The 12,331-nt window shown below is 40.9% G+C and overlaps 1 long non-coding RNA gene across 1 annotated transcript in view; it reads left to right on the plus strand.

The window, feature by feature from the left end:
• The window catches only part of LOC138520121 (uncharacterized), a 276,366-nt gene extending 265,257 nt beyond the window's left edge, over nucleotides 1–11,109 (plus strand). Inside the window, exon 2 of the long non-coding RNA XR_011282801.1 lies at nucleotides 10,495–11,109. This is a non-coding gene — a long non-coding RNA (uncharacterized lncRNA). The remainder of the gene's footprint in view (nucleotides 1–10,494) is intronic.
• Nucleotides 11,110–12,331: the final 1,222 nt, after the last annotated feature.

Below are 12,331 nucleotides of genomic sequence, written 5' to 3' on the forward strand. Positions count from 1 at the left end.
GCCCAACTTTCATTACATTTATTGAACAACGCCCAATTGCATGCATAGGAGTATGTCTCCTTAGGGGTTGACCTGATTGTAGGGTTGGGTATGCTGGTGACTTTCACTCCTCATCAGGTAACTATGCTATTAAGCTATACTCCAAACTTCACTGTGTTAAATATTTCAGTAATTGTATGATGTGCCTCTTGTCTGTGATACTGAGTACTAAATAACGTTTTTAAAAAAAGAAATGGATTAAGTGCAGTAGAGGCTCCTAGTCACTTCTGTACAATTTTCTTATGCACAAAAGGATACATTCTGACCCTTTTATGCATTAGATTCATGAGGTCTTGAGAGGGGCAATCAGAGATGCCCACTTTTCCACCCCTTTGACATGGCACTTTGCACACACTTGTTTTCACTCTATTGAAGGGAAGAATCTGCGCTTCACTTCTGTGCAATAAAAGACCATTTTAAAAATGTGGAGCCATCTGCCAGTGCAGAAAGTCAAACTACAAAATCACTGCCGGTATTCCCATGGAATACCACCGACAGCATTTGAGCAAACCCTGAATTGGGCAGACGGTAAAATCGGCTTTATTTTGCCAAACACTTCCATTTTTACCATTTCCATCCAACTCTAATCGACCCCATGATTCTGTGATCATTTTTCATTGTGTTGTCCAGAACAATCTTATTTTATGAGACCAAAAATGACACAATTCAAATCAACATGAGATTCAGATACATGTATATATGCACACACATATAAACAAAGTCCCATGAACACAGTGTGATGAATCTGAGGATGTTGTCCCTCCTCCCCTAGGGGGAGACCTTTACCATGGGGCCAGGGTGGTGCATCCACAGTACAATAGTCCCCTTGGAGATGGTGCACCGGGGAGGATCATATGGTGGAGGAACCCCCTTATGGGATTAGGAATGATCATGTTCAGAGAACACGGTATGCCCCCACGTTTCTACACCCTTCTCCAATGTTCAATCCTCCCCTCCCTTCTTTTGATAAGGCCAATATCTGTTATGGTGAAGTTAGTCAATATAATAGATTTGACGAGATTCAAACCTTAGGAAAAACAAAGTATGACACATCAGACTCTACATCATGTACTGAGAAGATGACCAGGAGTCCAAGGATTACTTGGAGAAACAGAATGACCACTCTATTGTCTCAATTATTGAGAAGAAGAAGATGATCAGGATTCCAAGGAACACTCTGGAGAAGCAGAGTGAGTGCTCTAGCTTCTCAATTAATGTTATTGGCCCAGAGCGACTCCCTTTTCCAACAAGGGAGTTTAAACATCCCAGAGTTCAGATGCATCAGGAGAGTGATCCTCCAGGAAGGAAAATGGCAAACTGTGCAGCAGCGAAAGGGAAGAGTGCCAGCAGGAAGGTAGCCGAGAGGGAAGGAGGAGAATGTGAGAGAAGTCCCAGAGGCAAGTACTGCTCGCATCATTGGCATGTGGAAACTCTGTGTATCCAGAGCACCAGCCAACTGTCCGGGAGAGAGGGCGCACTGCCGGAGAGAAGCAGATGTCAGGAAAGCTTCTGCCATCTGCGAGTCCTGAACGCGACTGAAGCCTTCAGAGATGCAGCAGCTGCTCTCGATATTTACCAGAGAGAAGCAAATGGGTACCTAGGTTACCTGAGTGGTGCTGGAGGTCCGGGAGAGCAAGTGGTTGAAGGCTGAAGCCGGATCAAGAGGGTTTGGAATCCTGAGAATTAAGTTCAGGTCTGCACCCACACCCATATGAGACACAGAAACAAAAGCCAATCCCTATATCTTGAGCCTGGGACCCGCACCCAAGCAGAGAAAACCAACGATGAGTCTGTTGCCTGGAAGGAGAGTAAACCTAACAACTGTGAATATTACGAGTCTGGGACTCTCACCCAAAGAGGGAAAGTCCTTCATTGTACGAAGGCTTAGCAGGAGAGTATACCAAGCCAATTTGAACTTTGCGAGTCTGTGACCCGCACCCAAATAAGACGTTCATGAAAAGAGAACTGCTTGGCAGGAGAGTGAACTAAGCAGTTATATTGTGAGTCCAGGACTCCCATCAAAAAGAGGGATAGTTTATAAGAAGACATTAGCTTGGCAAAGATGAAACCAAGCCATTTTAGAAACTGCAACTCTGCGACATGCACCCAAAATATGAGAAGACTACATTTTGCAAACAAATCCTGTGCTTTGCGAAAGGAGTTTCCCAAGTTGGTGGGGTAAGGAGGAGAAGCATAAGGAGCATATTCTTGTGAACTGCCTATTGACATTTATATAGGCAAGTACCGACCTGAGAGGCCACAAAGGCAGAGAAACACTATATGAAGGAATCTAGGGGAAATGAGTACAACCCTAACCTTGGAGTCCTACATCTTTGAACATTTCATTATTTTTGACACTTGTCATTACCCAAGAGACTCTGAACTGTTCTATTGCTTGGATCTACCCAGAACCCTTTACTTTAGGAGGAGGTCATCCTTACACAGTATGCATGGGTTATTAGTGTTAGGGACAGGAGTAGGCCCTTTGGCACACGAAAGAAATAGACTTTATAATTTGGACATTCTGATAATTTACTTTGTTTTCTTAGAGGCGGGAAACCCATGTCAGTTTAAGGGACAGAGAGGCACTTTTCCAACCCTTTTACATTAAATAAAAGTATCTACCCAAAAACGTGCCACCATTGTGTCCGAGCCTTGCTTCTGCACCCTCACAACAGATGCATCTTCCACTTATACTTTACACAGTCACAAATACACTCAAAAACATCACGACAGTCACAGACACTGAAACACACCAACATGCACACAGACACTCATACTTACTTGAAAACATACATATATATATATATATATATATATTAAGTCAATCATGCTGTCTCTCCATCACCAGCTCCCAGGCGAATTCCCTTTTAGTTAGTTCGCCTTCCATGAATTGAAACAACTTGGGAGCACAATGAACATCAAGTCCCTTTGGTGTCTTTTGCTCTGCATTTTCCAAGTGCAAAACCCCAGTTAGCAGCAAGACCCCGCAAACAGCTTCTTCTTGTCTCTGGCTGAGGATGAACAACAAATCATGGGGGTCTACTTCAGACGTGTGAGCCGGGACAATGGAATGTGATGGGGGGAAATAATTGGCTTGGTCAGAGGGGCAATTTAAGCGGGGTGATTGGCAAAGAACTGCTGACAGAGCAATGAGGGCAAGAGAAGGATGTCTGTGCAAGGTAAGGGAAGGGAAAAGGGTTAGGGATTGAAGGATGGAGCAAAAGGGGAAGGGAGGTCTGAAAGTTAATTGTTAGAAACGGGGGCATTGAGAATGCGGTGCAAGGGAAGGCACTAGACTGTGATGGTAGGGATCATAAGCTAAATGAGACAGAGGTTCACATTAGGAAAAGATTGCAAGTTGGTTTACTGTTGCAGAGGTCTGTGCCGGCCTGCATGCCACTGCACCCAATTGTAAGACTGGCTCGACCCCTTTCTTTTTTCTGATGAAGTTATGTAAACTTGCTTTGTGAACATATGTTAAAATGACAACTTCTCTTATATTTTTCAAGTTGCATTATCATGAGACTTGGCTCTTTTAAGGTACATACAATTGTACACAGTAATGTTATAATTATAGTGAGTTTTCATTATAATTGTAGTGAGTAAAATTGTGTGTGTTCCCAGATGTATTTGCCTCAGGATACAGACGATTAATAGACTTTCCACTTGTAGACACATTGGTGCTTCTAAAGCTTTATTGAACAGTGTACTAATTTAACCCTTGAATAACAACTTTGCTGAATGTGTTTGGTTGTTTCTAATATTGAAGATGGAATAGGAAATAATTAACCCTCTCCTGCTCTGTAAAATGTAAACCGTGGAACCAGGAAGACAGGGTTCAAATCCCCTCCTTCCACACTTGAGACGTTTTGTGATCCTGTGCAAATCGCTTTTGAACACTGTGCCTTATTTTCCTTTACTACCTGTAGAGAAAGGCTCACTCATATGGGTGTATAGTTGATAGTTATAATCTATAAATAATTATGTTTTCAACTATTTATATAATGTGTACTGTTGGGGAGGAAGGATGTCAAGTGAGGGTCTTATTTAGTGGGTGTTGAGTAGACAAGGAGCCAGGTATGGGTTTTGTGTTGCAGGTTGGGGAGGAAGGAATCCAGATATCTGTATTTTGCCATGCCAGTTCATGATTGGCTGTGAGAGTGAATCTAGACTACCTGGTTTAGCAATGGCTTGGCTCTACCAATGGATATTCTAGCATCGTTGCCTGTTTACATTGGTCTAAAACGAAATATGGGACCAGGTGGCATGGGAATGCGAGGAGATGTAGCCTGATGTCAAATTGTAAAGTGGGACACTATGAAATCTGGGGGCTCAAATCCCGGCTTTTCAATTTCACCCATTATGTAATCCTGGTGAAATCATGTATACTATGTTTGGTGTGTGGGAGAGTTTCCTGTGATCGTGTCTCAAAGAAACCACAAACATCACTGAAAGACATGTAGCTTAAAAGTAAAGTAATGTCAATAATGTCTACTAAATATGCTTGGGAATATGTGGGAGGAGGAGAGGCTGGTTGGGGGTTCATTTCTTCTGGAAGTTGGGGCAGCTGTATTGTGACTTGGGGCACTGTGCAATTGGCCCAAAAATCAGACTTGCCCTCAAGTCTAAATGTTGCCAGTCCACCTCTGAGGTGTTCTCATACTGATATAGAAAAATCCTGGCAGGGGACTGGTACAATCCCAAGTCTTTTATCAGAAGTGAAACAGTCTTTTTAACAAGTATTTTCTCTCTGTTCTGTCATGCAGAGTTCAAAGTCCACCAGATCTCATGAGAAATAAAAAAGGAGTGATGAAAAAGTCTATTTTTCAAGATGGCAGAATGCTTCTTTTCCCTGTAATGTGCTCCTTTGGCTGTACTAGACATTCCACCACGCCTGCCTCCTACAGATTATTTATAATTGCGTATTTTTACTCCATAAGCAGGCAATTAGTATCCCACAGTCCTCGTTGAGGCCCACACTCTGGTCGAGCCTGCCTAGGCTTGGGCTGGCAGGCCTTTACCAGCCATGTACGCCCCCAACGCGGGGATGTTAGATACATTAACCTGCGGTCGGAAAACCTCTTAGTTGTGAGGTTTTGTGAGATGTGTGTGTCTCATTTGAATGTATGAGGGGGGATACACTGACAAAGCCTATTAGGATTTAAAGATATTAAGGCATTAGCAGAGCTGCATAGGGTGAGGTGATCTACTACACCAGACTCTTGTTGTTTAGGGTGGATTTTTGTACTACAGGTCTTTAGAGAAGCTGCAAACGGGACAGACAGTTGGAACAGGCCATGGAACTGTTGCAAGGCAGTCTGACGCTGACTTAAAATAAGAGTAAAAATAGACTAACATTATTTCACCAATGACAATCATTACTTCTTCAATAATCTGTTTTTTTTGTCAAGCACAGTGGACGGTGAATTAAACTAGAGAATCAGCTTCTCTGATATTCACAAATTCATTTGTTATTGTTGCTAGATGAAATACTTACAGTTCTTCTTAGATAGAGCAGTAGTTTCATTAAAAAAAATTGTCCCAGATAAATGGATGAGGTGATGATTAACCTTTTCAATGCCATTTTAATGCCAAGTCAAGGAGACATAGCTTATGAGATTATCAACGGATCATTGCTGAAAATATTCTCAAAGGTGATAAGACAGATATATACAAAACCAAACTTAAGAACCCTAAACTGAAATGTATGCTATCGGTTTGATTTATTTTGTATATGCATGGAGGGATTCATTTAAAACTATGCAAATACCTCAATGCAGTTCCAGTTAAACATTATTTTCTTTTTGGTTAGATTGTGAAAATGTGGATATGGACTTCTCATCAAAGTATGGAGTCTCATGAACTCTACAAAGAGATATTTAATTTCAGATATGTTGGAAATATAGATCTTCTTTTAAAAAGTTGGTTGCTAGTAACGGGTCAAAGGTTCAGGACTGTAAATTGAGGAGCCTATTCCTTTGGAAATGTGAGTGCTTATTAGAGCCTTTTGGGTTTGCATGCTTTTTATCGTACCCGATGACAAGCCTTCTTGCTGTTATGGAGGTTGAACAGACCACGGACGTGCATGCTATCGTAACTTCATCGTCGTGCAACGCATCATGATGATGTCATCTGGCGTGCATGACAATTAACAACAAATGCTAATAACATGGAATACTTATTTTGTTCATTACTGTTAAGCAATTAGTTATGGTTAATGAATGTTGAGAAAGTAACACGATAGAGCCGTATTAACATTGGTTGATATTTAGATTTGTTTCCCATACTTGAACTTACATATACCTAGAATAAATGGAGTTGAGATGTTAACTTGGAAAAGTAGTTCATTAGATCATATCTGCATTGCTTCTGGTAAAATAGATCAGATAACAATTGTGCTCCGAATCTGGAATACTGAGATGGCCATGCAGGAAGAAAGTATTCATGTATTAGATAACTGCTAAAATATTTCATTTATACATTAAATATTATTATTGATTTTGTGTTTAAGTACTACACTCATATTTGGAGAGCAGTGGGGTGAGATGCTGTGAGCACATACCCGTTTTTGGTTTTGGCGCATTTTAGTGGCGCTGCCACCACAATATCTGCAACACCATTGCTACAGAGAAGAGAGAGAGAGTAAAGGGATGCCAGAAAGCTGACTTTGTGGTTGACATAACAACTGGAAATGCTGTGGCGTAATCAGCCAAAACATTGAATGGTGTTTCTTGTTCCATGATGCCGATGTAATCGCATAGTGGCTTGTTTAAATAAAGTTCTCCCAAACAGGAGTTCTCCACCGTGTCACTTTCAAAGCTGGGATGGCATAGTGATCTTTCTTTTCGCAGCCAGTCAGAGTTGTGCTATTTGCGGGCTACTTTCCTTGCCCCATTGGGCTACATGCAGGTTTCCCTTTCTAGATACTGTTACCATACCATCGATTATTTTTTTGAGAGGTGCAGTACCACTGACAACATACAGATATCCTCAAGGAAATAAATGAGGACACATGTTTTTTGTCAATGGTGCTGCAACTCTTCAATCTCAATGTGATTTCTTAGGAGGTCATGTATATGTTGTCAGCAGTACAACACCTCTACAATTAAATACGTTGTGTGGACATCTGCAGGTTGTAGTTCATTGGAATGATGAATTACCACTGATAAAAAGCATACAGGTGTCCTTGTAAGAAAGCACATTGAGATCCAAACTACAATATAGGACAACTACGTCTGCAATTATACATACAACCAACAGGTGGCGCTTCCCATTGTGCTGTCCCTCCTCTGCCTTGTAGTGTCTCTCCTACCCCCCTTGTGCTGTCCCTCCCCCTTGCACTGTCATCCTCCCACCCTTGCTTAGTCCAACCTCCCTCCCGTACGCTGTCCCTCCTCCTTCCCTTGTGCTGTCGCTCCTCCTTCCTTGCACTGTCACTCCTCCCCAATGTGCTGTCACTCCTTCCCGCTTGCTCTAACATTGCTTCCCCATTGCGTAGTCACTTCTCTCCTTGCACTTTCGTTCCTACCCCCTTGTGCTCCTTCTCCTTGTGCATAGCTCTCAACTCACATGCTTTTGGTGGGTGTAACCCACCTTGTTAAGAGCTGACTCACCCGCCAAGCCTCCTGCATGCCCATTCATTTCAATGGGCTCTCACCCGCCAAACACAAAATCGTGTGTTTTCACCTGCCTTTGTGACACAAATGGTTGAGAGCTATGCTTGTGCTATTGATCTTTTCCCACTTGCACTGTCAAACCTCCCCTTGTGCTGTTGCACCCCCGTTGTTCAGTTGCTCCATCCCCTCTTGCACCTTTACGGCTTGCCCCTTGCGATGTCTCGCCTTCAAACCTTGCTCTGTCATTCCTTCCCCCATGTGCTGTTGCTGCTTCCCCCTTGCACTGTCGCTCCTTCCCCTTGGGCTGTCTAGCGCTGTTGATCCACCCTCCTTTGTGCTGTCAATAAGCTCTGCCTTGTGCTGTTGCTCCACCCTCCCTTTGCAATGTCACTCCTTGTCCCACTTTCACTGTGACATATATATCATACATATTACTGTGACTGTTTGACCACCTTGCCGTGTATTTTGTAACTTAATGTTTTTACTCTGCTTTTGAAACTGCTTGTGGTCATTATTAGAGTATTTTAGGAACGTTAGGAAATGTTTTACATTTTTTTTCTAGATTCGAGTTTTGGGAAAGTTATTATTGGACTTGTAATTTAAATTATTATGCATGCCGCATTTCGGGCGTCTTGTGCTCTTTTGCAGCCTTCTGTGATTGTGCTCCCTTGTTGGCACCTTGGAACTAGACATCCCTTTGGGTTTGTAGTCTTGGGGCATTCATAGCTTTCAGTCAGGTGCATTAGCACCGGCGCGTCTGGGCCAAGCAAGTCTGCTAAAGTATAAAAGGCTTGCTTGCCCTTGCGTGCAGTACTTTTTGCTCACCTTTCAGTGTATTTTGTAACTTGATATTTTTACTCTACTTTTAAAACTGCTTTGGGTCATTAGTAGAGCAGTTTAGGAATGTTAGGGAATCTTGTAAAAGATTTTCTAGATTCGAGTTTTAGGAAAGTTATTATTGGGATTGTATTTTAAATTAATTTGCCACTTTTTCAGAATCTTGTGCTCTTTTGCAGTCTTTTGTGATTGTGCTCCCTCGTCGGCACCTCAGAACTACACATCCCTTCAGGATTGTAGTCTGGGCGCATTCATAGATTTAGGTCAGGCGCATCGCGCCGGCGCGTCTGAGCCAAGCAAGTCTGCTGAAGTATAAAAGGCTTGCTTGCCCTCAAGTCCAATAATATTTGCTCATTTTTCTGTGTATTTTGTAACTCAATATTATTACTCTGCTTTTAAAACTGTTTGGGGGTCCTTGTTAGAGTATTTTAGGAAAGTTAGGAAATATTTCTTTTAAATGTTCTAGATTCGAGTTTTAGGAAAGCTGTTATTGGGCTTGTATTTTAAATTATTTTGCACACCACATTTCAGGCATCTTGTTCTATTTTGCAGCCTTCTGTGATTGTGCTCCCTCGTCGAACCTCCGAACTACACATCCCTTCGGGATTATAGTCCGGGTGCATTCATAGCTTTCAGTCAGGCTCGTCAACACTTGCACATCTGGGCAAAGCAAGTCTGCTGAAGTATAAAAGGTTTGCTTGCCCTTGTATCCAGTACTGTTTGCTCACCTTTCTGTGTATTTTGTAACTTGATATTTTTATCTGCTTTTAAAACTGCTTGGGGTCATTATTAGAGTATTTTAGGAATGTCAGGAAATATTGTTAAAAAAAGTCTAGATTCCAGTTTTAGGAAAGTTATTAATGGGCTTGTATTTTAAATTTTTTTGCACCCTGCTTTTCAGGTGTCTAGTCCTCTTTTGCAGACTTCTGTGATTGTGTTCCCTCGTCCGCATCTCCAAACGACATATCCCTTTGGGATTGTCATCCGGGTGCATTCATAGCTTTTGTACAGGCCCGTCAGCACCGGTGCATCTGGGCCAAGCAAGTCTTCTGAAGTATAAAAGTCTTGTTTGCCCTCGCGATCAGTATTGTTTGCTCACCTTTATATATATTTGGGTCATTATTAGAGTATTTTAGGAACGTTAGGAAACATTTTGAAAAGTTTTTCTAGATTCGAGTTTTAGGAAAGTTATTATTGGGCCTCAATGTTAAATTATTTAGCATGCAGCATTTTGAGCACCTTGAACTCTTTTTCAGCCTTCTGTAATTGTGCTCTCTCGTCTGTGCCTCGGTACTACACATCCCTTCAGGATTGTAGTCCGGGTGCATTCATAGCTTTCAGTCAGGCATGTCAGCACCAGCGCATCTTGGCCAAGCAAGTCTGCTGAAGTATAAAAGGTTTGCTTGCCCTCACGTCCAGTACTGTTTTCTCACCTTTCCGTGTATTTTGTAACTTGATATTTTTACTCTGTATTTAAAACTGCTTGGGGTCATTATTAGATTATTTTAGGAATATTAGGAAATATTTTGTAAAACATTTCTAGATTTGAATTTTAGGAAAGTTATTATTGGGCTTGTATTTTAAAATATTTTGCATGCCGTATTTCAGGTGTCTTGTGCTCTATTTCAGCCTTCTGTGATTGTGCTCCCTTGTCGACACCTCAGAACTACACATGCCTTTGGGGTTGCAGTCGGGGCGCATTCATAGCTTGCGGTCAGGCACTTCAGCGCCGGCAGGTCTGTTCCAAGCAAGTCTGCAGAAATATAAAAGGCTTGCTTGTCCTCGCATCCAATACCATTTGCTCACCTTTCCGTGTATTTTGTAACGTGATGTAGCAAAGAAAAAACCTGGCTTTGGTATTGGATACAAACTGAAACAGAAAAAACTAAATACAAGTTATATGTAAACCTAAATCAAGATGTAAGACAGTGAATGTCCTCCCAAAGTATCTGTGCAAATTCCCTATCGCTCAACATTGTGATCTTTTTATGTGTTTCAGGATGAATCTGCTCCTGGCTAATCAAATACTCAACTAGAGGAAAAAGAACCTTGATGTGGAGTCTGCAGACTTTGTAAAGCAGTGGAAGAGACATTGACACATCTGACTCTGTCCTGCCGAGAACTCAGATCACTGAGAACTAAATACCTAGGGCCTTTAATATCTGTAATACCCTCACAGGGCATACCGGATTGGTAGGAGCTCATGCATAAAGGAGAAAGCTGTAAAATGACGTTTGCACTGACAATATTTTTAGATGATTTATTTCCTCAAGCGTAATGAATTCTCTTTTTTCAAACTAACACATTATATGTAATGAATCTCTACTACACGTCTGCATTGACAGTATTTTTAGAAGATCTATTCCCACAAGTTTAATGAATTTGTTCCATATGCAAAATGACTTTGGCACTGATGATGTTTTTAGATGATCAAGTTTCTTAAGTGTAACACATTTTCCTTTCTAAACTAACATATTACAGGTAATGAATGTAAAATCCGTAATGTTAATGATCTTTTTTCTTTCTTTCTTTTATTCTATAATTTTGTGTAATTTGTAAAATGGATAAGGTTTGAAATAAACCATATGCCAATAAAAGAAAAATGTAATCGACATATGAAGACAGCTGTTTAGTTATTAAATATGGTAGCTGATTTGCTACAAATGGCCATTGGGCCATAGGCTGAAAGCTATTTGATTAATTGATGTCTAAAGATGCTTTCTTTAGAATTGGTTTTACCATAGTCAATTTCCATTGCTCTGTTACTATCCCTCCAGTGAGAGACTGATTTAACCAATCAGTAATTTCAGGGATGACAATAGAAAAAGCACTTTTGAGATTTTAGAAGGCATAGTATTCTTTGGAAAGCTATATATACTAGTATCGTTGAATTGCTCTTGTCCTTAAAGGCATTTTAATGTGCATACATTTTTATAAAAAAGTGATCAGACATTCAATAATAACCAGTATGAATTTCTGTCGGGGCTGTTAATACAGTCAATAACATTGTGAGCTTAGCCTTGTTCATAAGAAGAAAGCAGCACAATCTAATAAGATTCTTAAAGAAAGTTAGTCTGATTAGCAGATGAGACTTGTAGGCAGAATATAATTATATGAACATCTGAAATGTTTTAAAACCCGGGAGGTTCCCATAAAAGATGGAAATGAGTGACACATTGCAAAAACCATATGTTTGTTGTCAGATGACTTTCTGAGTTCTATCATCTCTCTGTTTGTTCTTGCACCAATAGCCCTCGACATAGCTTAAACCACATACTCATAATTACTTTACTAATCCACTATCTAGGCTGGACAGTATGAACAAGTATCAAGGACAAAATGCCCAGGTGAAACTTCAAATAAAGGGATTTTTTTAAAGTGTTCAATTGAACTAATTCTTGGGTCGATAACATGATCTACACTACACAGAAAACTCCCTTAGCACTTTGATAGCACATCTAGAAGAACCTACTTTATAAAAGCCCTCTTGACTACGATGGCACTATGGGTATCCTAGAAATCTATTTCATACATTTGAGAAAAGAGCAAGATCAAACCATGGCAATGGTAAATTTCAGAGGATTATGATTACACTCGGGTCTAACTTTTACTGCCCGATATCTGATCAAATCCCCCACTGACATGTCAATTTGGCTACTTATATCTAATTCACAAAAGGTAGGGTGGGCCGGGACATCTCCAGGTAGCTTAAAATTACACGCCATGAACCATAGTTTAGATAAAACCTAGCAACAAATTGGGCATTTGGATGGTGACACCTGCGAGTTACTGCACATAATTCAGGGATTACCAAGCAGCATCCTCATCCTCAGTTA

Source organism: Ambystoma mexicanum, chromosome 13 (assembly GCF_040938575.1).
Source record: "Ambystoma mexicanum isolate Mex_15411 chromosome 13, UKY_AmexF1_1, whole genome shotgun sequence".
NCBI lineage: Eukaryota > Metazoa > Chordata > Amphibia > Caudata > Ambystomatidae > Ambystoma > Ambystoma mexicanum.